The sequence below is a fragment of the Aquarana catesbeiana genome, linkage group LG06, assembly GCF_042186555.1.
Source record: "Aquarana catesbeiana isolate 2022-GZ linkage group LG06, ASM4218655v1, whole genome shotgun sequence".
Lineage (NCBI taxonomy): Eukaryota > Metazoa > Chordata > Amphibia > Anura > Ranidae > Aquarana > Aquarana catesbeiana.
This window is the reverse complement of record NC_133329.1, coordinates 306,534,641-306,561,698: the sequence shown is the minus strand read 5'-3', so window position 1 is coordinate 306,561,698 and position 27,058 is coordinate 306,534,641. Positions and strand designations below refer to the sequence as shown.

Genomic DNA, 27,058 nt, shown 5'->3' with positions numbered 1-27,058 from the left:
GTTGTCTCCAGTGGTAACGATGAAGATGAAGGATATGGAAACGATGATGATTATGTTGCACTGTTGCTATCTGCAAACTGTGTCTCAGGCACATCAAACGTGGCAAAAACACCAACCATTTGGGTACCACATGCTTAACAAGGCATTTAATGTCCAGCCCGTTGGCAAGAGCACCTAAAAGCCACACAAAAGGGGCACTAATCTGTCCCTCCTCCTCCTTACCCACTTCAGTCTGCCCCTGCGATACCGAGTCATTACCTCTCAGCAGCCTCAACTCACAGGGATGATGGTATAGCGCATGGTGTCCCAGGTACTAGCAGCACATCTGCCAGCAGCACACCACCAGCTGTAGACTGTAGCAGGCAAATTTATCTGCCCCATCTGTGCAGCGGAAACTAAAAAAACAGTCCCACATGCCCAGCGTCTGAATGCAAGCTTGTCAAAGCTGTTGGCTCTCCAACTTCTGCCTTTCAGCCTGGTGGATTCTGCCCCGTTCCGTGAATTCGCACAATGTGCTGTACCACAATGGCAGGTTCCCAGTCGCTACTACTTTTCACGTAGGGCCATTCCATCTCTCTACCATCACGTGGAAGGGAATATTCTGGCATCACTGGGCAAGGCAGTCAGCTGTAAAATCTACCTTACTGCTGACACATGGTCCAGCAAGTATGGGCAGGGATGATATATTTAGTTCACAGCACACTGGGTAATGCTGCTTGCAACTCGAAAGGATGCAGGACAGGGCTTGGTGCTGTAGCTTGTCGTGCCCCCCACGTGCCCATACAGCTGGTGGTGATGATGTCAGACCTGTGAGCTCTACCCCTCCTCCTCCGCCACCTCCATGCCCTTCTCTGCAGAATTGTCCTATGAACATCAGGTACCCCATAAGCGTTCAAAGGGCTATTCATAGAGTCAGGCTAAAACGTGCCATGCAGTGCTTTAGCTGGTGTGGTTAGGGAACAGGAACCACATCGGAGCAGAGATTCTTGCAGCTCTGCAGGGACAGGCCCAGAGGTGGTTCACACCATGCCAACTGGAGCCAGGAATAGTGGTGTCCAATAATGGCTCAAACCTCCTGCCCGCCCTTAGACAGGGAAAGTTGACACATGTGCCATGCCTGGCACATGTCCTTAATTTGGTGGTGCAGCGTTCAAGATGCTGTCATCCTGAGTGACCCCGAGGAGTCTGCTTCTCAAGCCTCGGCAAATTTGAGACGCATGGGCAACCTCATGCTTCAAAGTCTGTGAAAGGACCCAAGAATACGTGGCATAAAGTAGAAGGATGATTACTGGTTGGCAACCCTCCTTGACCACCGTTATAAGCGGAAGATCTCAGAACTCATCCCATTCCCACAGAGAGTGCACAAGATAAAATCTCTTGAGGACACGTTAAAGAGGATTTTATTGAACGTTTTTCCTGACTCCAGTAGGTTACAGTGTCATAGAAAATGTAGTTTTGAGTCTTCTGTTGGTCAAGAGAGGAGCGTTGGAGAAGGTGTCCTCCTAAGTGAGGCATTTGGGAATTTTTTTAGTCGTCTCCGCCCAGGGCTGTCAGCTTCCATATCCCATCGGCAGCGTCTGCATCACATGGTGGACGAGAGCTTTCCAGCTGACGATCCACTGACTTACTGGGTCATGAGAATAGACCACTGGCCAGAACTTGCCCAGTATGCTATTAAGTTGTTGGGCTGCCCTGCATCCAGCGTGCTTTCAGAACGGGCATTCAGTGCTGCAGGAGGTTTCGTTACTGATCATAGAACGCGTCTGTCCACAGACTCCTTGGACCGTTTGACTTTTATAAAAATGAATCAGTCCTGGATTACCAGCTATGAAGCCCTTGATGCCGATGTCACTGATTAAGTCTTCTTGGGATGTGGAATCTCTGCAGGACTTCGAGGCTGCTTAGCTTTGAGGGTGTTCAATCATTTCATCTGGAAGAATGTTTTTGGTATAGGTGTCATGGGCACAATTGACACCCAAAGACTGTTTGACAGGTGCATATCATTGCAATTTGTTACAGCAAGGCCAATTCTTGCTTTCATCAAGAGTTCCTCTATAGTGTTACGGTGGCAAGGCGCTACCACCACCCAAAGACCAATTTTTCTGTACCTGTTTGACAGGTGCATATCATTGCAATTTTTTACAGCAAGGCCAATTCTTGCTTTCATTAGGATTACCTCTATAGGGTTACGGAGCGAAGGCACCAGGACACACAAAGACCAATTTTTATGTACCCCTTACTTCTATCCAATGTCAAAGTGACACCAGAATGTATCCAAAAATCTCTAATCTTGTTCCCAGTGCACTACATTGTGGCCTCATCATACACACTGACTCCCCAGCTGTTGCTGAGCAAAATAAAGGCAGCTTGCAGGGAAAATGTCTTTTTTTTGGCTTTATAAATGCAATTATTGCTGCAGCAGATTCTAGACATGGTACAGATCTGCCACTTTACAGGTAGACTAAGGCCCCCCCCCCCCCCCCCCCCCGGCACTATATTGGAAGGAATTTTTCATTTTTATGCTTTCACTTTAAAAATAAAAAAAAACACTGCTCATTTAAAAATGATGTTTTTCACAAACTTTTTATTATTGATACATGTCCCCCAGGGCAGGACTCGGACCCCTATAACCATTGAATGCCCAGTTACTTGCATATAAGCCTTCAAAATGGGCACTTTTGATTTTTGACGTTCAGGTCCCATTGACTTTAATGGGGTTCGTTATTCCAGTACGAACTTTCGCCGTGTTCGAATGTTCTGGTGCGAACCGAACAGGGAATCGTTCGGCCCGTCCCTAGTTTTGGGGTAGGAGGGGGAGAGGTGTCCGGTAGCCACTTTTATTTAAGAGGTTTACACCGGTAGAGCCACTGATTGAGTGGTACACAGAGCCAGCCAATCAGTGTGTGGTATACCTTATACAATGTCCTTGCTCAATATATAGGACGCACGAAAAGAGCTTTACAGGTACGTCTAGATGAGCATGTAGGAAACATTAAACGTGGTTTCACTAAACATAACCTCTCTAGGCATTATGCCGAATACCACGACAAAAAGCTTAAAGGGACCCTTTTTTTTGGCCATTGACAAGATCAAACTAGATTGGAGAGGTATTAATAAGGTGAGATAAATCTCCAGGCTTGAAACTAAATGGATCTTTAATATGAAATCTTATGTACCGTATGGCCTAAACGTGGATTGGGATATAAATTGTGTTATTAATATTGCATAAATTTATTTTTATCATCCTATTTTATTATATAAGATTTTTTATGATATTATAAAAGTTTTTATTAAATATTTGATACTTATTATATTCAGATTGCTTAAAGTTTAAATATTATTATTATTGTGGACATGTTTTGGATATATGTCTACAGCGATATTTACATATGTATACTCTACTTATATGTTAACATTCATGTCTGTCTCGGCTTCCCTCCTTGTTGCCCGATGTGACCGTGGTTTTATTATATTTATTATATATATCATATTTCGCCGCTAGATGGCGCAATTACATATCGCTTCCTCGTTTTGCCTTGTTTAAGTTAGTTTTCCATTAGTCTAAATGGCGATGGCTCACACGCTCTAATACCATAACTATAGCGGCCCTAAGTTAAGATGGCGCCGCCGTACTATTTACTGTATTTATCGGCGTATAACACGCACGGACGTATAACACGCACATTCATTTTAAGAGGGAAATTTCAGGGAAAAAAAATATTTTTTAAATAAGGAACTTTGAAGCAAAATAAGGGTCAGTGCCCATCAGCAGCCTCACCATTGCCATCAATGCAGCCTGATCAATGCCCATCTGCAGCCTCACAAGTGCCATCAATGCAGCCTCATCAGTCCACATCAATGCAGCCTCACCATTGCCATCAATGCAGCTGCCTCACCATTGCCATCAATGCATCATCCTCACCATTGCCATCAATGCAGCAGCCTCACTAGTGCCATCAATGCATCAGCCTCACCATTGCCATCAATGCAGCAGCCTCACCATTGCCATCAATGCAGCAGCCTCACCATTGCCATCAGTGCAGCCTGATCGATGCCCATCAGTGCAGCCTAGAGGGGACAGGGAGGGTGGCAAGACGAGCGCAGACAGATTACATACAGTGAGAATCTCCTATGATAGACAGAACAGTGGTCCAATGGCGGCCCAGGAGACGGGACTTCCTATTACAGAGGCCGCCAAGTAAACAGGAGATTCTCACTGTATGTAGTCTGACGGCGCCCGTCCCGCCCCCCTCCCTGTCCCCTCTGAGGCAGCTAAAATTGAAGTATTGGCGTATAACACGCACATGCTATTTGCACCCAATTTTCATGGTGAAAAAGTGAGTGTTATACGCCAATAAATACAGTAAATGACGTGCGTGATGACGGGGTCTCAACAGCCAATCCCCCAGCGATGTCCTATCGTGACGAAACACATAGGGTAGGCTTGTGACACCTACATCATCATGTTTTTGTCTCTTCGGAGATATTGGTGTGGCGAGCGGCAGGCAGAGCAAGCCTGAGACGCCGTCGCGATTTTGATGTTTTAACACACCGCGCATTGATGAGCTTCATATTGTGAGTGCAGTTCTTTTTGATTTTAATAAATATCCCTATACATTTCACTATGGGCGGAATTTCTTTATGTCTTTGAGTGCTAAGGAGTGATAAGGATCCAGCAGGCTGGGACGCCCACATAGGTTTTTGGGAGACCGAATTCCCTATGCTTGATGAAACCGCTGGTGTGGTCTTTTTGTCTGGTAAGGAGATTACATATCCACCTTGGGTGATCAGCTTGTTTGGAAGAAGGGTCCCTCATTTTTTCACAGCTTTGTGCTCTCATTTTTCTTTGCTTGCATGGATTATTTTTGAATACACTGGCATAAAAAGGGGGGAGTTTGGGACTTTAAATGAGGCGCACTTGTCGCCTCCATCCCGGAATCAGGTATATACAAACAGGGGAGTTGGGACTTTAAATGAAGCGGTTGGATTGCGGAGGGTTGAAAAATATTAATTTAATAGTCATAGTAAATAGAATAACAAGGATTTCACATATATCAACACACATATATGTTGTTGCATAAAAATGAAGCATATAGTATGGAAAAATACATGCAGTAGTATTGAAATACTAATGGTACGACAGTAACTGGAATTAATCACATAGCCAAGACAATGCAACAACATATATGTGTGTTGATATATGTGAAATCCTTGTTATTCTATTTACTATGACTATTAAATTAATATTTTTCAACCCTCCGCAATCCAACCGCTTCATTTAAAGTCCCAACTCCCCTGTTTGTATATTTTTGAATACACTGGGACTTTATGGATTCACTTCATAATGTCACAGAATTCTTAACTTATGGTTTCTCACAAATATTCATTGTGTATTTTTATAGATCATTGATACTCATTATTCTTTGTGAATTTTATTTCATTTTTGACATCACAATATTTAAATTGAATTGTTTGTCATTTTTATTGTCCAATTTTCTATCCACAAGCTTTTTATATTTCACATATCTTAATGTTTGCAGTTTCACTCATTGAGACCTTGCTTTAGTTTCCCATTATTTCACAGAATTTTCACCATTACTGAACAATTGAAATGCACTTTTAATTTAAGAAATTCTTTTTGCATTCTTCACACATTATCATTAGCGCTGCACCCACTCCATGTTTTTTATAGGTTTGGGTTTTGTATATAGAACTGTTTGGTGCTGGCAGCTTAATATATTTTTTGATTTATTTCAAATTTCTTTATCATACACTGTTTTCAAGCGCAGCGTTAAACTGTTTTTTGTTTTTTTTTCCAATCAGTGGCTCTGCCTTAAAGCTGATCTCCAGGATACTTGTTCTACAAATACTGCCATATATGTACATTGGAAAGCTTTTAAGTATTTACATACAAATATAGTAGAAACGTACCTTCAAAATCTGTGACATCATCACTCTCATTGAAAAATGCAGCTCTGGATGGGGAAGTATTATAAAGAACAGATATGTCACATCTGCTCTCTGTGCTGTGCCACAAGGATAAATCACAATTCTCTTCATGCAATGGGAATCATAGTTGTGAATGTGCTGAATGTGGTTGGAGATGTAGGGATGGATATGCCAATGTAAACATTGCCATTATGGTCATGGCAAGGGAGAAACCAGGAGAATTCTGGCCAGTCACTCAAAAAGCACAATGTGAGTGGCAGGTCAGACCCAGAGTCTGAGATGCCCAGGCCTGCCCACTACACTGAGCCAGGTCTTAATTATATCACCCTACACTGGAAAATAGACTAGAAAAAGTATGCTTTGAAGACCAATGGCCAGAGCATAGCGGTCACCAGTATTATAAAAACGAAAAAGAGGGGTCATAGCCATTTTTATGTCTGATTCCAGCATTAGCATCTACACACAACTGTATAAAAAGGTAAGAAAAGACCTCCCGCTCCAGCTTTAAAATACTTTCCTGGATAAATATAGTGGCCATGTGACCTCCCAGCCAAGAATTCAGCCAACACAGGTTGAACAGAATTTTGTTTTGGTCACTAAGACAGTTCACAAAAAAAAATGTGCTTCAACTGTGTGTTTATATGTTTGCTTACACTTACATTTTAATTTGAAACGGGATATTATTTACAGATCATATGTATATTTGATCATTATGCTAGGTCTGTTTTCATTGGAAATGCCTAATCGTACAGCACAGCGAGTGTTTTCTGTTCTCTCTTAGTGCAAATCTATTAGTTTGTAAGGACTGAAAAAAGTTATAAACTCTTAATGCAGCTTATCCTGCCAGCATGAGGACTACGCTGAATGATTTTTGATTAGTCAAGAGAAGGAGACTGAACAAACCTGTTTGAAACAGTGAGCAAGTTACAATGCAAAAAAGTCACATCCGAAATTATTTTAAAGAATATCCATCACAATATTAAAAAAAAAAAAAAAGCTCAAAGGTCTCTCTGCATCTACACTGCTCATCTTGACTCTCTTGAAGAACTAAACTTCATGCTGAATCTTCAACATCTCAGAATTCTGAGTCAGTAGCGTGATCCTCACTGCACACATGCTATAGTTCCTCCTGCTTGTTTCTGCCATATCAGGGGAAGCTTTTGGTGTCCGTTTATGAAGCAGTGATCAGCGGTGATCCCGAGGATCACCGCTGATCACAGTCCATAAACAGTTTATGAAACAGTGATAATCGGGGGAGAACATGTTTGAACTTGTTCTCCCGCCGATTATCTCTACACACGGAGAATCCTCATTGAATGACACAGTAACGCCAGTTTATGAAGCGGTGATCTCACCGCTTCACTGGCGATCTGTGTCAGAATTCACACTCCCAGGTTCACCAGCTCAGAGGTGGTGAATCGGGGAGTGAAGAGGAAATCTGGGGGGATCTGAGGGGGAAGGAGGAAGATTTTTAACTTCCTTATGCCTCGTTCAGACCCCCCAACACTGTAAGCATGTCCCCCTGTCATATTTATGTGTATACATATTTATACATATATACATATAATGTGTATATGTATATATATATCATGTGTGTGTATATACATGTATATATAGTGTGTGTGTGTGTATACATATGTGTATAATGTAGGGGGACACATTATTTTATTAACATTAATCCACGCCGTTGAGCGGTGATAATTTATCACTGCTTGATAAACTGACATCTGGTGCTGTAATCTCGTAAAGTCTCACGAGATTCCAGTATCAGGGGACGTTCTCCACTGTTTGAAGCATTTGTAGATCACTTCACTCCTCCAAAGGTGAAGCGATCTACACCGCTTCATAAACTGGCACACAGAGGAGAAGATTCTTCACTGTGAATGCCGGAGAACGAAGCAGTGAATAGATTTCACTGCTTCATAAACGGACACCTTTATCTTCAGAAGAGTGAAGACTGACCCACAGGAGGGACAAGTATGTAATAATAATAACTCTTTGCTATGCAAATAGGCATTTTTATGAGTTTTTTTAATTTAACGAAAGTTACTTTAAGTAAGCATAACTGTAATGCCTTGTACACACAGTCAGACATTGATCGGAAAATCCAACAACAAAATCCATGGATTTTTTTCCGATGGATGTTGGCTCAAACTTGTTTTGCCTACACACGGTCGCACAAAGTTGTCGGAATTTCCGATCGTTCTAAACGCGGTGACATAAAACACGTATGTCGGGACTATAAACGGGGCAGTAGCCAATAGCTTTAGTCTCTTCATTTATTCTGAGCATGCGTGGCACTTTGTGCATCGGATTTGTGTACACACGATCGGAATTTCCGACAACGGATTTTGTTGTCGGAAAATTTTATAGCAAGCTCTCAAACTTTGTGTGTCGGAAATTCCGATGGAAAAAGTCAGATGGAGCCCACACACGGTCGGATTTTCCGACAACACGCTCCAATCGCACATTTTCCGTCGGAAAATCCGACCGTGTGTACGGGGCATTTGTGTTCTGCTTCAGTAATCTAAGCACTGAAGGTGTGATATCTATAACTGATCCAGTTGTGGTGATATAGCTTAACAGCTTAACAAACAGTCTAGTAGCTTGGCAGCTTATTGATTCAATCCAAATTACATCCTGCAGATCATAGACAGGTTTAATCCAAAAAACGTGTTCAAATCACAACAGATGAAGATCAGATAGGTCAAAAAAATCATAGTGTGCTAGCTCCAGCAGAATACAGTCCATGTCGTGAATGCAGACCAAAGAATGAAAAAAGAAGAAGGTGGGACTGACTACACAGAGCATCCCATAGCTATGGAGTGAGACAAGACAAAATTATTTAAAGGCAAAAAAAACAAAACATATGCATGTGTAATATGATAGTAAGAACTCAATATCGACTAGTTTTCCATTAAACAATAACCAATACTAAGCAAAGCATGTAAGAACCCTCTAACTACCCAACCCTTTGGCTTCAATAACTTTCAAGTCATTGATTAGAACAAGTGTGCTACAAATAAAGTCAGACTCCTAATTTGAATTCTTGTTCAAAATGGTCAGTAATTAATGGAACACAAAACACCCTTGCAGTGGGGTCCACTAGTTATGCTTGTTATTGCTAGGGGGTCTAGGAAGTATTATTCTCTTCCCCATGCCAGCAGGCTCCAGTCCTGTTCACCTCTCCACAAAGCCCTGACCTATGGATGGTCCCTCAGCATCATCACATACAATGCAAAGCTATTAAACCTGCATTGTTTGTTGAGAGTTTGAGAGTGCAATGGGTGTTGTGGGAGCATCTTAGAGAGAAGGCAGTGCTAGACCAATTGCACGGAAAGAGGGACCCTGCTGGAGCACAGAATAAGATATTTCTCTCTATTCTGGCATCCCTAGACATAGCAAACTTTTAACCCTTGCATTACAAAGACATTTTTTGTTCCAGCCTGGTTTAAATATTCGTACCACTGGATGCAAATCAGGCATTTCCAAAAGTACAGATTTTTTTAAAGATTTGCCGTTTTTCTTTAAGTCTATAATTGGGTTAATACTGCAGACTGATGTTATTTCAGAAACAATTATTTTAAGAAGTTCAACAATCCAGTTTAAACACTTAGTTCGCTCTTTCTAGTTTCTGTCTCTTTGTGGTGTTTGATCATTGGCCAATTCCCAGGATAGCCCCAATTTTGCAGATATGTTCCCCCACTGTTCCCACTCCTACACACGTGACACCAGAGACTATCAAGAGACCTCTCTGTATTTTGGGCACACAATGTTTCCATTCACAAAGTATGCCGTTGCCCAGTGTTTTCCTAACTCACCCCTAATACACCTCCTATATGAGACAGCAAACTTCCTAAAATAGCCATAATGTTCCCGCTGGACATGTTAGTCAGGGCTGTGGTATTTTTTCTGCAAAAAAAAAAAAACCTTCAGTGCTCATTAACTGCTTTCTTTCCCTATTTCAACATGACATTTTGCTGAGTGTCCACTGACATTTAGACAGTATTTGCAAGTTTTTAGACGATATATAACATTTCAACGCAAAATATAAAGCTTCAGTCTTGTTAAAACATATCAGTGATAGCAGAAATTATGTTGATTTTTAGAATATGATTTAGGCATAAGGGGTTTTGCATCAAATTTTTGGAAAACATTTAAAAACAATGCAGAAACCCCCAACAAGGGGATAGGAGAAGAATTTCCTCTCTTACCCCCTTGTTGGGGTTTTCTGCATTATAGCTAGGGATATATACCCCCTTACCCTGGACCTAGGAACCTAGCTGCATTTATTGAATTTATTTCATATAAAAACAAAATGGTTGACAGATTTTTTTTGTTTTGTTATTACCAGTGAATGGAATTGCTTGAATCCAAAAGCATATGCATTCCTGGAGTAATTTCTTATATCCACTGCACTCACATTGACAGAAATCCTTTTTTTTAAACTGGTAATTGCACAGTAGTTGGGGAATAGTGTCAAATAGTGTGTGACAATTCTGGGATCAACATCCAATAGATCATCTTTAGTCCCAATCAGGATTTGTTTTTCTCAGAGAATAGGTGCAGAAACTCCCCCTTTCCAAGTCACCCCTTTTCTCTGCTACTACCCACCTCTGAGCACCAAGAAAGGAATGAAATATATCCTCTGTAACCAGTTACAACAGAGCTCCCTGCCAGCAACAATAGATCCCCCTAATGAAAATGGACCACCCGTAACAAAATGCCCCCCCTCCCAGGAAAAATAGACTTCCAGCAACAACAGCAAATCTCCCCATAGGCAGCATCAATTGATTCTCCATCAGCCAGCAACAATAGACCCCTCCCTCAACAGTAGATCTCTCCCAGCAACAACTGACCCCCCAGTAATATAAGACTCACCCCCAGTAACAGTAGGTCTCCCACCAGCAACAATAGACCCCCTCAGAAACAATAGACCACCCTGCGAAAATAGATCCCCTCCAGCTAGAATAGATTCACCAGCAACGAGCAACAATAGACCCTGCAGCACACCCCAGCAACTCTAGCCATTACTTACAGTCAGTCCTGGAGGTCCCACAGTTTAGTTCCCCCACATTTCCACTGAAAAAAGAACCCTGGTTCCAATTGACAGATGTTCTATAATAAGATTTGCCACATCAATGTAATTTAAAGTGATTGTAAAGTCTTGTTTTTTTTCCAATAAAAATAACAAACATGTTATACTTACCTGCTCTGTTGCAGTGGATTTGCACAGAGCAGCCCCGATCCTCCTCTTTTTGGGTCCCTCTTCTGTGATCCTGGCCCCTCTCTCCTGCTCAGTGCCCCCACAGCAAGCAGCTTGCTATGGGGGCACCCAAGCCGAGTCACAGCTCCCTGTGTCCATTCAGACACGGAGCCCCAACCCAACCCCATCCCCTCTTTCTCCTGATTGGCTAGCTGACTTTGACAGCATTGGCAGCCAATGGCAAATATGCTGTGTCCCAGCCAATCATGGAGGAAGAATCTTGGACAGCTGAGACACTCATGGACATCGCTGGACAGAGAGGTAAGTAGTAGGGGGTACTGAGGGGGCTGCTGCACACAGAAAACTTTTTATCTAAATGCAAAGCATGCATTAAGATAAAAAACCTCCTGCCTTTACAACCCCTTTAATGCAAGTCAACGAATCTCATCAGATGTGACTGGCTTTTAGAAATGCAGTGCAGTGTGACACAACCAATTACCAAAAATCATATGACCAAGTTAGTCTATATAAATAGAACTCAATGTTTCAAAACTCTTGAAAGAGACCTACTATGACCAATAAATATTTACAGGCTGACTAGACCAATAAATCTAAAAAAATAATGGGTCATTTTTTTCAACCCTAAATTTCCACAAGTTGTTTTTTTTTTTTTTTTTTACTGCCGCTCAATCAAAGGATCATAAAAGTGTGCATCTCTTGCCGAATAAAGTGAAAATAACAGGAAAAGTGTTTCATTGTGTTTCAAAGATTCATTTAAAGCTGATCTCTGTGCACAAAAACGCTTATGGTAATATATGCCTCAATAGCCCCAACCTATATAAATTCATTTTATGTGCACCACATGCCTTTGAAAACCCAGTTTCTACTTTGAAAAGCAGCAGTGACATCATCATTGTACATGACCTGTGGAAAGAACAGAGCTGTGGAAGGAGCCCAGAAGCCCCATCCACTAAAGGCTGCCTACAGAAGGGGCGGAGACAAGACCAGTGACCCTGCACAAGGAGAGGGAGAAGCAATGACCAGTCTTTATTACAGGAAGCTCCTGCACAGAGGCAAAGTTTTACACCGGATTACTGCAGAGATCTAGAAGAAATACACAAAGCACACCAAGAACACACATGCCTCTTGTATTTATACAATATTTGTTTATAGCAGAGCTTTGTTTTAAAGAGCTTCGGAGGTGTGGGGATCCCAGGTAGATTTTCTCACTGTTTGCAACTCTTGTGCTTATTGATTTAAAGTGTTACTAAACCCAGGACCCTGCAATCACTATATCTGGTCTCCCACAGTACACAAAACAGGGAAATGCAATTATTTTAGTAAATATAAACTGCTAAATACCTTTTTTCATCAGCAGTTAGAGCAGTCTTGTGACTTTTATCAGTGTCTGGTTAAAGCTTGTAGGAGGAGTTTTCATTCTGCGCTGACTGTCCTATGAGGCTAAGGACCCCTGACCCTCTATCTGGAAAGTGCTGATTAGTCCTGTGCTGATCACATGCACCCTCCCAAGAAAAAAAAAAAAAAAAACTCTTTAGCAATACACACATAACTGAGCATGTGCAGTCTGTCCCTTTTCTCTGTATTATTAGAAAACATATTGGGGACACTGGAAGAAGGGGCAGTTCAGAAAAGGCAGGATCAAACAGCCTTTTTACACATTGCAGAGTGAGTATAATGAGCATGCTTTACTACATATACAGACTGATTTTACTGTTGTGGGTTTAGTAACACTTTAACAGAGTTGTAATTAAAAGTCACACAGTCCTGATGACTGTTAAATGAAAATAGCTAATAATTGTCCTGTCCAGCTCTTGAGATAATAGTTGGTAAAATGCAATTGAGTAATATATTTGGTATAATGTAATTATGATGAAATACATATACTAAAGCTGTTATACCTGCAAAATTTGTGCATTTGTATTTCTTTCTATCCATTTCTGAGATTTATACCACTATGCTCCACAGCACAGTCCAAGTTGCAATTGCAGAAGACCTGATTTATCTCTGCTGCTATTAATGTATATCTAAACCCAAGAAAAAATAGAATATATTGCAGTTTACCTGCACTTAGATGCAATGGCTGCATGGGTTTTTTTTTAGGGGTGAGTATATTAGCTGAAAGTACAGAAAACTACCTGTTGCTCTTGTTGAAAATCCAGTGTCCTGTGAAGTACACTGAAATTTCTAACAACGCGTTCAGCTTAGCAACCTCTGTAAGAACCCTAGTTACAAATGGCTTTACGAGAAGGTAAAAATTTACATATCAGGACAGAAAAATGTAATGTGCACATACTGTATTGGTTGGTAAACAAAAGAAACAGCATCTTTGTTTTGACCCCTCTGACCTTAAAGTCCAGGAACAGTCAATTCCTCCACACATGATACAGGGATGCTCTTGCTGTGCACAGTAAGTGTACAGTAAGTATAGCATTCCATAGCCATTTAGTACATGCTAGCTCATAAGCAGGTTACAATAGCTAGTTAGGCACTGTCCCGGCTGGGAGTTAATGCATTTCCCAGTTCTTTATTTTTTGGCGAGTATCTCTAGATCTGACCTACTGGTCCTGTAAATAAAAAGGACGTGGTTTGGAACCCGAAGAAGGAAGGAAGAAAGGGAGGAGTGGGAAGTCAGAGACAGAAGAAAGGAAGGAAGAAAAGGAAGAGAAAGAGAGCTGAGAATGTATTTCGTAAGGGAGTGAGACAGAGAACAAAACACGTGAGGAGCAGAAAGATTACTATCTGGATGTAAAGCCACCTGAACTTGGGGTTCGCCCCGAAGACACCAGCACTGGAGAATGCCTCTGAAGGACTTGCGTCTACATGAGAATGCCTCTGAAGTATTTATAATTGCTTGGAGTTCACCTTTGCAGGTACAGTATGTGGGGGCAGCACAAGCCTGTAGTTAGGAATAGGGGCATAGAAAAAATCCTGTTCTTGTATGTTGGACTTTGAGATGTTTATTTTTGCACTTTTCTTGAGTAAAGTATTGAAACGTTGACCCTGCCTCATCTGAAGCTACTAAAAGGGGTGTAGTGCAAGTAACTGGCACACATAATTCACTGAGTGGGTCTTAAACACATTGGGGTATGAAGATATCAGTATGGAGTGGAGTAGTATGAAGACATTCCTTCTGCCATCAGTCTGTCTTCCAGAGCAACTGGAGCAGATTCACGCCGCATAGGTTCCCATCCTGTATAAGGTTCGAGTGTGAAGTTGAGTGCACGTGTGGAGCCCGAGCAAAGTGCACAGAGGGGCCCACTTCGGTACTGGGGTATGGTAGTGGAAAACGCTGGACAGGTGGAAGTGGACAAGGCTCAGCATGTCCCTCCTAAATGCAGACAGAAAAGGTGTACATTGTCATTGGGAACCGAGAGTTAACTGGAGAACTTTTGAAGTGCAAGTGTACATGGTATTCATTCATCTCTAAGACAAGAGGTCTGCCGTAAGAGTGAGTATTCCCCCACAGCAGCCTCAGCCTTGCCCCAGGGCATGGATGGAAATGGCATAAAGCAAACGTACCCCGTGTGCGGTAAAATGACCCTGCATAAGGTGCCTTGTGTAGCCCAGAAGAACCCGCCCCGAGGGTTAACCTCTCATGTGACCCTTGCTTGGCACCCAACAAGAAAGGAAACATGGAGAATGTGACCACCTCCCATGCAGCCCTCTACCCCCAGCCTGCAAGCTCACTGCCATGTCTTCTGTATTCAGTTATTTTTTTCAGTGAGTCATTATTAAATTCCATTTTTCATAAGCAGTGGATCTCTTATTAAACTGCAATTCTCGAGAACACTGTGTTTACAAATTAGTTTTAATAATTCATACAAGGGTTGTGCAGCACTCTCAGCATGGTATTCTCTCATTTACAGAGAATCAAATTAATAAACAGCAAAGAATAGAGTATGGTGTGGTCAACTATGTAAAATGTTTTATAATCGAGGCCTGATATGGTCTTCCAGGACAGGGGATGGAAATTATTGGTTTGTACTACTGACTGCTTATAATAATAGTAGTCAAAAATTGAATAAGACATGAGATTGTTGTGTAATTTTTAACTAGCTAAATAACTAAGTTTAGCATTGGGCTGAAGAATGGCCAGGAAAGGCAACCTCTTTGTAAATGACTTTGCTTAGCAGTACAACATCAGGATGACGTCTTTGGTACAAGCTTTGTTCTTTCCTATTCAAACTACTTTCCACAATCAGAAATATTCCTTGAGTTAGACATCTTTGTTTAAAGCTGAGTACATCAGTTTAATCTTAAGTGAAGGCTACTTTTGCAGCTACTACATGGATACAACTATAAATAGGGGTCCTTGATACAGAGAGAGCTGGCTCCCTCTTATAATGTTACTTCACCTAAATAAAGTAGAAGACCAAAACTGTAATAATTTTACTACTAAGGCAGGCCATACATTCATTCCTGAAACCAAAGATGTTGTAGGGAAAGAAAATTGCTTGATTCACCCATCAACACAGTCAGTGTTGATGCAGAAATCCCTCCCACAGAGCTGTTGTGTTCTCCTGGCAGGGAGTAGCAGGAAGCCATTCCTGACAGGAGAACACAGTGATTATTGCTTTGCTATCGTCTATAGCTGCTGGCAATAATTGCATGTGAAAATCCGACATGATTGTACCCAAGTTGAAAGATGGATTGACTTGGGTAAAATCAGCCTGCCCATAGATGGTTCTTCTTTTTTTTGTAATTCCTTTATTTCTTAAATGCGCACAGAACAGTCAAACAGTTTACAAATAAAGGCATGTCATTTGAAAGTATCACAAAAGAATACAGTATTCATCGAGCAGCAATAACCAGATTGCCATTACCAGTAAGAGACAGACACGGGGGGGTGTCCAAGATTGCGATGGGAGCAGACGTGTAAAATCTGAGCTCCGCTGCCTATCCTATCTTTGAGGCAACAACCTGCATGGTTCACTGTCTTCTGCTCTGGGGGTCTGAGCGGATGATACCAAGTGGAAAGCGGAGGACGGGTACCTGCAGAACTCCACACACCACCTAAAACTGTGAGTGATTCCCGTGGTGCTCCACACGTGTCCAAGATGGCGATGGTAGCGGCCGTGTGAGAGCTGAGCTCAGCTTCCTACCTCCACTGCATATCTCAGCTTCACTCAGGGATTCTGGAGCAACAGCCTTCATTGGACACTGCCTTCTGCTCCCGGGGGTCTTTGCGGGTTATGCCAAGTGGGAAGCGGTGGATGAGTAAACGCAAAACACAACCTAATACCATGAGTCATTCCTGAGGCACTACACATGTGGCCAGCATGGTGACCCAAACTAGTTCGGCTGACCCAGTGGAAGTTCATACTGATTGGTTCCAGGCTCTTATGCAGGCCATTACTGGCTGCAAAACTACTCTGATTACCCTTACAACTAGAATAGACACTCTTTAGATGGACTTTGGTCTTATTAGAAGGGACATGGAGACATTCAGGGGCCATCTGACAGAGGCAGAACAGCGCATAGGAGACACGGAGGACACGGTGCGTGATCATACAGCCGAGCTGCACACCCTCTGCATTAAAGTTAAATCCCTTGAATTTATGGCAGAAGATACTGAAAAGCACAACTGAAGAAATAACCTGAGGCTCATCGGGGTACTTGAGTTTGCTGAGGGCCAGGATCCGGCGGCCTTTGCTGAGCGCCTTCTCCTTGCAATACTGCCTCAGGCCCAGTTTTCACCATACTTTACAGTGAGGGGCGCACAGAATGCCGTCCACTACAGGCCCAGTCGGCTCCCTGCCCCACAGCTTTATCCTGCAGCTCCTACACTTTAGGGACAGGGACCAGGTCCTCCGGGAGGCTCGGAAAAAGGAAGAGTTGCGATATGAGGCGGCTAAATTGATGAGTTTTCCTGATAACACTGTGGAGACACAGAGACTCCACAGATCCTTTGACTGGGTGAAGCAAGCACTACGCCGCAAAGGCCTCAAATATAGTAAGCTTTTCCCTGTTTGCCTTCGGGTACAGAATGGCAATACTGTTCAGTTCTTCACATCACTGGATGAAGCCTCCAATTGGATTTGAGACACTACCTAGATCTTAAAACAGCTCTTAAGACATCATGTGTTGGCCTCTGTTCGGGTTGGCTGCCTAGACTTTTGTTTCTGTTGAGACACCGATACCAACAAGGAGGGTTTTCTTCACACATGAAGGCATATGCTCGAAGCTTGCTATTGACCTTTGACCCTGCATCCTGTGGATTACATTTCTTACCTGTAGGATGGAAATACTCTCCCCCTCTGGGTGTCAACCACAAGTTTTGATCCCTCTCTTTTAGAAAGGCTCTCTTGTTCTTACTGTTTATGTGGTTTGCAACTAAGGACAGTACCCTCGAGGACCTCTCGAGAGAATTCTTCAGAGCTCCTACTGGACAATCGGCAGTGTGAATGACTCTTTAAGCTCTTTATTTACCTTTTAATGACTTCCGCTCTCCCCTCTTCTTTGATTCATAGGCCCCGAGTGGCGTTTTGCCATGTTACTGTTTGGGATCCAAGCAAATCACATTTGGAGTGATCTTGTAGGGTGGGTTGGGGTGGGAATGTTTGGCTTAGTTTTTGTTCTTTTTTGTTTTGTCTTTTGGTTCCCCTTTTTTCTGTATGGTACGTACGGATCTTAAATATGTGCTCTATATTGTGGTGGTATATATACAACAATACTGTGCTGATGTCCCTGTTGGGTCTAATGGAGGATCCAGGGAGAGATTAGAGGTTAATTTTTTCTGGTAAAGACTATCTATGGCCCCAGTGACACTGATTTCCTGTAATGTCCGGGGTTTACATTATACTAAAGAGCTCATTTGTTTTTAATTATCTCAAAACATATCAGCACCATATTGCTATTTTACAGGAGACCCACTTGGTGGAGAGCAGAATCCTGGGTCTTAAGAGACCTTGGGTAGTAACATTATTATCATGCAACCCACACGACACATGCGAGGGGGGTCAGTATATTAATCCTGAAGCACCTTGACTTCCGCTTGCTGGACCTCCATCTAGACCCTGAGGGTAAATATGTAATCTTACATGCTGTTATAGATACGGTGGAAGTGGTTGCAGTGGGAATTTATTTACCTCCTCCTGCCAGTGTTTCCGTGCTAGCAAAAATAATTCTAATTGTAGCTCGCTATTCCACTGATAATGTTCTTCTGGCTGGGGACTTTAATAAATAAATGCCCACATTTGAATAAGCTATCATCTGATGTTACCACTGAATCCGCTCTTTCTAAATGGGCAGCTGCCTTGATTTCTATGACCTGTGGAGATGGAAACAACCAACGGAGTGGGGATTTACTTGCTACTCGGCTACTTATGTCACCTTTTCTCGTATAGATCTCTTGTATGCTAGTGTCGCAATGCTCCTGATCATACAAGAAGTGTCTATTCTTCTGAGGGGGGTCTCAGATCACGCACATATGCTTTTGCGTTTGGATGTGGGGCAGGACTCCTTGCGGGGGCTGAAACTGTGGAGATTATCTAGATATTGTATTTTAGGCAAAAGGGTTGAACCCCAGATGATTAGTGCTATTTTGGATTATTGGTCACGTAATCCGAGGACAGCCTACTCTGATCTAGTTTGGGATGCCTTCAAGGCCTTCACCAGGGGGCAATATAGGACCGTCTACTACAGTTGATTCAGCTGCGGGATCGGTGTATAGGACCATTTTTAAGAAAGGGCAAAAGGGGCAGCTGCCCTGGGCCCCATCATTGTTGTGGGGCCCAAAGCAGCTGCCTCATACTTGCCAATTATCCCTGTTTAAATTCCCTTTATGTAATATGTAAATAGAGGCGGCATTGATATGTAAATGGCCGTGGACCGACAACATTGATATGTAAATAGAGGTGGCATTCATATGTATATCATGCCCCCCTGAGGTCATATTCACCATCACTTCTGCTGAATGCTGCACACTGGGAGGTAAAGGGGCATGCTGGAAAGTCTTGTCTACAACTGTGGTCATTAAGCCTAACATCAGCTTGTTCTGCAAAGGTAAGCAAATTGGAGGTGGAACACTTTTTAAGAATAACATGGTGCCACAGCACCCTGGATTTTGGTGCATGTGAATACGCACATCTCAGCAGATGCGTGAGGGTGTCATTAACAATTAATGGCACTGCTGTGTATCTGCTAAAGAGCAGCACATTTCAGTGGTGTCAGAAAGGGATTTTGCATGTGTTCCCGACACACACACACACACACACAAATGTGAACACAGGCTAAATGTCTCATTTACATTAGTGGTCAGTGTAAATCTTCTCATTACATTGGGGCTTGGTGTACAATCCTTTCATTCACACTAGTGATCAGTGTGAAGGTCCCCCTTACATTGGTGGTCAGTGTAAATCCCTCTTTACATTGGTGGTTACTGTGAATGCTCTAATTACATTAGTGATCAGTGTAAATCCCCATTACATTAGTGGTCAGTGTAGAAACTCCTCTTTATATTGGTAATCGGTAAAAAAAAAAAAAAAAACTTGCATTTGTGGTCAGTTTCATATCCTCCCTTACATTGGTGGTCCATGTAGAAGCCCCCTTTAAATTGGTGGTGAATGTAAATTCCCCCCTACATTGGTGGCCAGTGTAGAAATCCCCCTTTATTGATTGTTGATGTAAAATCCCCCATTACATTGGTGGTCAGTGTAAATTCCTCATTACATTGGTGGTCATTGGAGGTCATTGTGTATTCCTCCTTACACTCGTGGTTGGTGTAAATACTCCTATTACATTGTTGTCAGTGTAGAATATTTGTGGGTGGTGTAAAGTCCCCTGTTACATGGTGATCGGTGCAAATTCCCCCTCATATTGATGGTCAGTGTAAATCCCCCCTCACATTGGTGGTCACTGAAAATTCCCCATTACATTGGTGGTCAGTGTAAAATCCCCCACTACAGTATATACTGTACTTGCCAAAGATTTCCAGCTTTGCTCTACATAATTCAGAATTTGCCACAGTGTACTGCCTACTAACTAATCCCATCCCCCCACCACTGCCACTGATCCCATCAACCCCCCAGCATTGCCACTGATTACATCCCCCTTCCCAAGCATTGCCACTGATCCCAGGAGTCCCAGGATCCCTAGGAGTTTTCTGTCTATTGATGGGTCCCCTCATCTCCACAGTCCATGGTGTGCAGGCAATGAGGAGATAATGTGCTATAACCATTGTCAACCAATCAGTGAGGAGTAATGATGTGCACTAACCTCATGCAACCAACCATTGAGTGGTAAGGATGTCCAGTAACCTCTAGCAACCAATCAGTGAGCAGTATTGATGTACCGTAATCTCCAGCAACCAATCAACAAGGAGAAGTCATGTGCTGTAACCTCTAGCAAATAATCAGTGAGCCATAATGTGTGCTGTAACATCTAGCAGCCAGTCAGTGAGTGGTAATAATACACTATAACCTTTGGCAACCAATCACAATCTCTGCCTGATCTGATTCAGTAAACTGATTTTGAATCTAGCTGCTATTTTTTGTATGTCTCAGAGCAGGTGGAAAGTAAAATTACATGGAGGGGGGGGGGGCAAGAAAATGTTTGCCAACCAATCAATATTAAAGACGGCTCTGTTGATGCACCACCAGTGCAGAGCTTTCTCAGGTATGGCAGCAGGCAGGTGTGAGTGCATCTGCACACACAGTGAGATGAAGACTTTTGAAGGGTGGCCTGGTTTCAAGAACAGTAGCAAAGCCACTTCTCTCCAGGAAAAAAATCAGGGACAGACTGATATTCTGCAAACGGTACAGGGATTGGACTGCTGAGGACTGGGGTAAGTCATTTTCTTTGATGAATCCCCTTTCCGATTGTTTGGGGCATCCGGAAAAAACCTTGTCTGGAGAAGAAAAGGTGAGCGCTACCATCAGTCCTGTGTCATGCCAAATGTAAAGCATCCTGAGACCATTCATGTGTGGGGTGGCTTCTTAGCCAAGGGACTTGCAACTTGAACACAGACATGAATAAAGAATGGTACAAAAACATCCTCCAAGAGTAACTTCTCCCAACCATCCAAGAACAGTTTGGTGATGAACAATGCCTTTTCCAGCTAGATTGAGCACCTTGCCATAAGGCAAAAGTGATAACTAAGTGGCTTGGGGAACAACTAGCATTAGAATTCTGGAAGATACTAGAGAGCTTTCTTGAGCTCTGCCCAAGCATCAATTCACTCCTTGACAAGTGTTGCTATTTGTTATTTTTAGTATTTAAGAAGTGCATGTGCTGATTTCCAGCAACAGAGAGATAGAATGTCTTTGCCTCTGACTGTAGGATATGGGACTTTAGCAACTGTGTCAGTTCCTGTTCATGAGGCACCATGTCTGATTAAGCATTCTATTGACTGGCTGCACAGCGGGTTTTTTCCCCCTTTAGTGAATGGAGAAATCAAGATGAAAGTCTCAGTGCTCAAGAAACAATATTGTACTTTTGTGGGTGTGAGGAAAAAAAATCTTAGCCAGTTTCATTATATCCTTATGTCCAGCCAGTCTTTAATTACTATAGCTAGCTTGTTTCACACTTACTAAAGAGCTGTAAAAAAGTGATCTTAGAATATTATTTGGTCTTAAAGTACCTAATACCCTAGTCATTAGTCATTCTGAACAAATAATTGTCCTATGGACACCAGCCAACATAAAAAAATGAAAGTAAGTGATCAGTGAGTAGGAGTTTGGCCAGACTACAGATCTGATAAATGTATTTGTGCCCAGAAGACAGTCTTGGTCAGTTGAGGCATTCCTGTACATTGCCCTGTATTTCTTGTCTTCATAATTCAGAGCTATATAAACATGATACACACACATCTGAGAACACTGACTTCACACTACAGGAACATTTTACACCCACCATCAGCACTTAGCTAATGTTAACACAAAGCATCTGTTGCACATCATAGTAGTGAATCCCATGGAAAACAAAGGCTGGTATAAATGCATGCATCAGACTACCAATTGCTTGATACCCAGGGGTGGCAGTAATGAGCGTCCGGCTCGGGAGCTGAGGAGGCAGAGGAAAAACCAACCCAACAGAGCACAAACGGGGCAGACATGGCCGGGATGGGGGAATGTGTCACCAAAGATCTCCCAGTATCCATTAATGTCAACTGAAACATAAATGCATATGTATCAATAGGTGCTGCCATACCAGCATAGAAGTAAAGTAGTATATGAAAAGAGTATGTATATGCATGAACCAAACTGGTTCAATAATGGTATGAGCTAGGAATCTAGGGGACGATGGAGAAAAAAAAATGTGGATAAAAAAAAAATATATAGAAATAAAATGGAACAAAAACAATGTGATAAAGTGTGTGTCCCATATAGCATGTATCCAAGTCCATTGTATATGTCAGCTGAGATAAAAATATATGTATATCAGTTAGTACTATACCAACAGAGTAACCATGGAGTATGCAATGTAATGAAAAAAATATGTATATATATATATATATATATATATATATATATATATATATATATATATATATACACACACATGATCCAATGTTGTTCAAAGCTAGATGGACTTGGCTTGGAAACTCGGAGACAGTGAAATGACAGTGAGATGAATGTGTAATGGTCTGTACACGAATGAACCATGAGAGTGATTATAATGATGTACGAGACAATGTTTATGGCAGACCATGCTAAAGTTAAGTGCTCAAACGTGAAGGGAGTGAATGGATGATTAACATCCATCAAGGAGTGTGGACTCACCTTGAATGAAATAAACTGCTGTATGTGAGTGGAATAGGAAACAGGACAAACAGATCCCAGCCATGACTAGCCCTCAATCTATATCCTCAGAGGGCCCAGTGAGTTCCACCTCAAACGCCATGTGTGTGTGACAAGGCAGCCGAACGTGGATAACGCTCGCCACCAGAGTGGGGCGTGCCTGTGCAGACGCCCCCAAGTCACACATACTGACATTCCACGCAATAGCGAGCTGAAGCCGCAACTGTGGAAGTCGCACGGTAGGCATAGTCGCATGGCGGACGCTCATTACTGCCGCCTCTGCTGCATCTGGGTATCAAGCAATTGGTAGTCTGATCCAGCCTCTGGTGAGTATAGGGCCATGCGTTTTTGGACCCTCTTGACTAATCGTCATGATACCATGTTTGTGTTGATACTTATTTGGTTCATTATACCCCCTACAGATGTACTACACGCGCATCTACCCCTGATGAAGTGAGCATGGTCTTGCGAAATGCGTTGGGATACTTTTTATGCATGTGTACTCTGCAATTTACATTTTATACCTTGATACATGTAATGACATTTTCTACTGTATGTATCATTTCAGTGGCTTGGCTATGATTCATGTTTATGTTTGCATGACTATTTTAATAAATGTTGAGACTGCATTTACTCTGTCGATTGTTGGCTAAACGCATTCACCTCATTTAAAGTTCCGGGGCGATTTCCTATTTTGTGTTGCATATATTGGGATGGAGGTGGTTTGCAGGTGACACCAGACCTTTTACTTTTTGTCTGTTAAAAGGAGAAAAGGATCAGAGTTGCTGTCCATTAACCACTTGCCTACTGGGCACTTTAACCCCCTTCCTACCCAGGCCAATTTTCAGCTTTCAGCGCTGTCGCACTTTGAATGACAATTGCGTGGTCATGCAACCCTGTACCCCTATTAAATTTTTATCTTTTTTTCACACAAATAGAGCTTTCTTTTGGTAGTATTTAAATTGTTTTTGTTCCATTTTATTTCTATAATTTTTTTTTCCTCCACTTTTTTTCCACCCGGTGACCCCGCCCCCCTCTGGCACACGGGGACTTCCCTATGGCTTTTCCCGTGTTGTGAGAGGGGGCGGGGTCACCTGTTTACGTGGCCTGCCCTCTGTTATATAAGCAGGGCTTTTTTTCAGGGGGAACTTGGTGGAACTCAGACCCTTTGGTGCATGCTCACCACAATCACTTGTAAACACAGAAGTCTGGTTTCTGTGCTTACAAGTGACAGCTCTGCACTCTGTGTGTAACCCCCATGAACTCTGCACTCTGTATGTAATGCAATCCTGATATTTAATGCCCCTTTAAGACCCTTCTACTGTTTGTGAAATATGACCACACCCACTATTTGATGTGATTTGGAGGGTGTGTGTGGGGGGGAGGGGTTTTGGGGGGTCGTGGTTGAGTTCCAGCACTTATTGTTTGAGAAAAAAAGCCCTGTATATAAGAGATGTCACCTGAACAGAAGTGTCAGACTCCCATTGAGGCAGATCGGAGGACGAATCGAAGAAGAAGATGCCGGACGAGAAGACCGGAGGAAGAAGCGCATTAAGACAGAGGAAGAAGCGGGGGAAGAACAAGATGGAGGAAGAAGAAGAACACCGAAGGAAGACCAGAAGAAGATGGAAGAAGAAGCGGGCAAAGAAGAAGACATTACTAAAGGAATTGTCAAAAACCGTCTATTGTCTTTTTTTAACATTTTTGACACTTTTTTTGTGAAATGGTAGGGGTACATTTGTACCCCATTACCAATTCACACAGGGGGGGGCAGGATCTGGGGGTCCCCTTGTTAAAGGGGGATTCCAGATTCCAATAAGCCCCCCGCCCGCATACCCCCACAACCACCGGGCAAGGGTTGTGGGAATGAGGCCCTTCTCCCCATCAACATGGGGACAAGGTAGCCCCCCAAAGCACCCTCCCAATGTTGAGGGCATGTGGCCTGGTACGGTTCAGGAGGGGGAGCTCTCTCGTCCCCCCCCCCTTTTTTCCTGCGGCCTGCCAGGTTGCGTGCTCGGATGAGGGTCTGGTATGGAATTTTGGGAGGACCCCACGCCATTTTCTTTTTTTCTTTTTTGGCGCGGGGTTCCCCTTAAAATCCATACCAGACCTGAAGGGTCTGGCATGGATTTTGAGGGGAACCCCCACGCCATTTTTAAAAAAAAATTTGGCACGAGGTTCCCCTTAATATCCATACCAGACCTGAAGGGCCTGGTATGGACTTTGGAGGGACCCCTACACATTTTTTTTTTAAATTTTGGTTTGGGGTCCCCCTGTGGGGGAATCCCATGCCGTTTTTATCAATGAACATTTATGTGTATTGCTGGACTGACAATTCATTATAGCCGCAAGTAGTTTTAAATGACTTTCCATTAGAAATGTCATTTTGCTGTCAGACTGACAGACTAAACACGGAAAACATGCACTTTACAGGCATACTATAGACACCCCCCCAGGTATTAAATTTAAAGGAATATTACACTTTTATTGTTTCACTTTAAGCATTATTAAAATCACTGCTCCCGAAAAAATGGCAGTTTTTAAAACATTTTTTTGCATTGATATATGTCCCCTGGGGCTGGACCGAGGTCCCCAAACACTTTTTAAGACAATGCCATGCATATAAGCCTTTAAAATTAGCACTTTAGATTTTTCATGTTCGTGTCCCATAGAATTTAATGGTGTTCGCGTGTTCGAACAAATTTTTTGCCTGTTCGCATGTTCTGTGCGAACCGAACGGGGGGTGTTCGCCCATCCCTACTTATTTGGTTCATTATACCCCCTACAGATGTACTACACACGCATCTACCCCTGATGAAGCGAACATGATCTTGCGAAGCGTGTTTGGATACTTTCTTTGCATGTTGTCTCTGCAATTTACATTTTATATCTTGATACATGTAATGACATTTTCTACTGTATGTATCATTTCAGTGGCTTGGTTATGATTCATGTTTATGTTTGCATGACTATTTTAATAAATTTTGGGACTGCATTTACTCTGTCAATTGTTGGCTAAACGCATTCACCTCATTTAAAGTCCCAGGGAGATTTCCTGTTTTGTGTTTTCTCCTTTTAACAAGCCATTACTGAAAATGGATGCTGGTAATGGATATATTTAGAACCACAGGTACACCACGTACCTCTAATGGTACTTTAGAATAAATTTAAAGCAGGCAGGCAAACTTTCAAGTACATAGAAATAAGCAAAGCACATTCATTTCATGCACGTGAGGTTGAAGCCACAAGGCCCGGTACTTTCTCATATGATGCTGTTATTTACTTACATTCTGTCAAATGTACCTTCAGCAGGGAAGGGCATGAGAGTCACAGCTGGATGGAAAAAAACAGCACAGATGGTTTGCGGACTAAGCAGACATTATTCTCTTCAGCCTTCTTCTCTGTGACTCATATTGTGAACTTTGTAACTTCACTGACTGTTAGATTCCTGACCACTGGGTAGTGTCCATCATCCTTCCATGGTAAAATACATCACTGTAACCACTACAAATAAACAGGCGTTCAAACTACCCCTGGTATACTGCTATCCTCCTGACAATATATGAAATAGAACATTTTATCCCACAAGAAGACAAATTTTTCTTATCTGTCAGCGTTTTCTTTGTCTAAATATTTCCTAAGCCCTGGGGCTATTTCTAAGACTGTTTAATCACTTTTGCCTTGTTTATTCAAAATGCAACAACACTCAAATCTAGGAAAGGAACACATATGACTGTACAGCCTACCTACATGACTGGCTTCATAGAATCAGTGCTGAGCTTCTCATGGGCCGAGGAAGAGTTGGTACTGCTGCCTTGGACCACTGTGTATCAAAGTATCAGTGGGGTTGATTTACTAAAACTGCATGGTGCAAAATCTGGTGCAGCTCTGCTTAGAAACCAATCAGCTTCCAGGTTTTATTGTCAAAGTTTAATTGAAAAAGCTGAAGTTAGAAGCTGATTGGCTGCCGTGCACAGCTGAACCAGCTTCTGAGTGCAAAAGTTATGGTAAGATTTGTGTTGATTCAAGCTTTTGTTCAGTGCATATTGTCATCTATGTGAAAATAATTCAGACAGTTGTTGCATGTGATACTGCCATACATGAGCCAAACACGTGTCTTGTTATCATCCATTCTATACAGTAC

General features: G+C 42.4%; 1 long non-coding RNA gene across 1 annotated transcript in view; it reads right to left on the bottom strand.

Moving 5' to 3' along the window:
• LOC141147769 (uncharacterized) overlaps nt 1-26,499 on the bottom strand; it is a 34,791-nt gene extending 8,292 nt beyond the window's left edge. Inside the window, exon 1 of the long non-coding RNA XR_012245129.1 lies at nt 26,202-26,499. This is a non-coding gene — a long non-coding RNA (uncharacterized lncRNA). The remainder of the gene's footprint in view (nt 1-26,201) is intronic.
• Nucleotides 26,500-27,058: the final 559 nt, after the last annotated feature.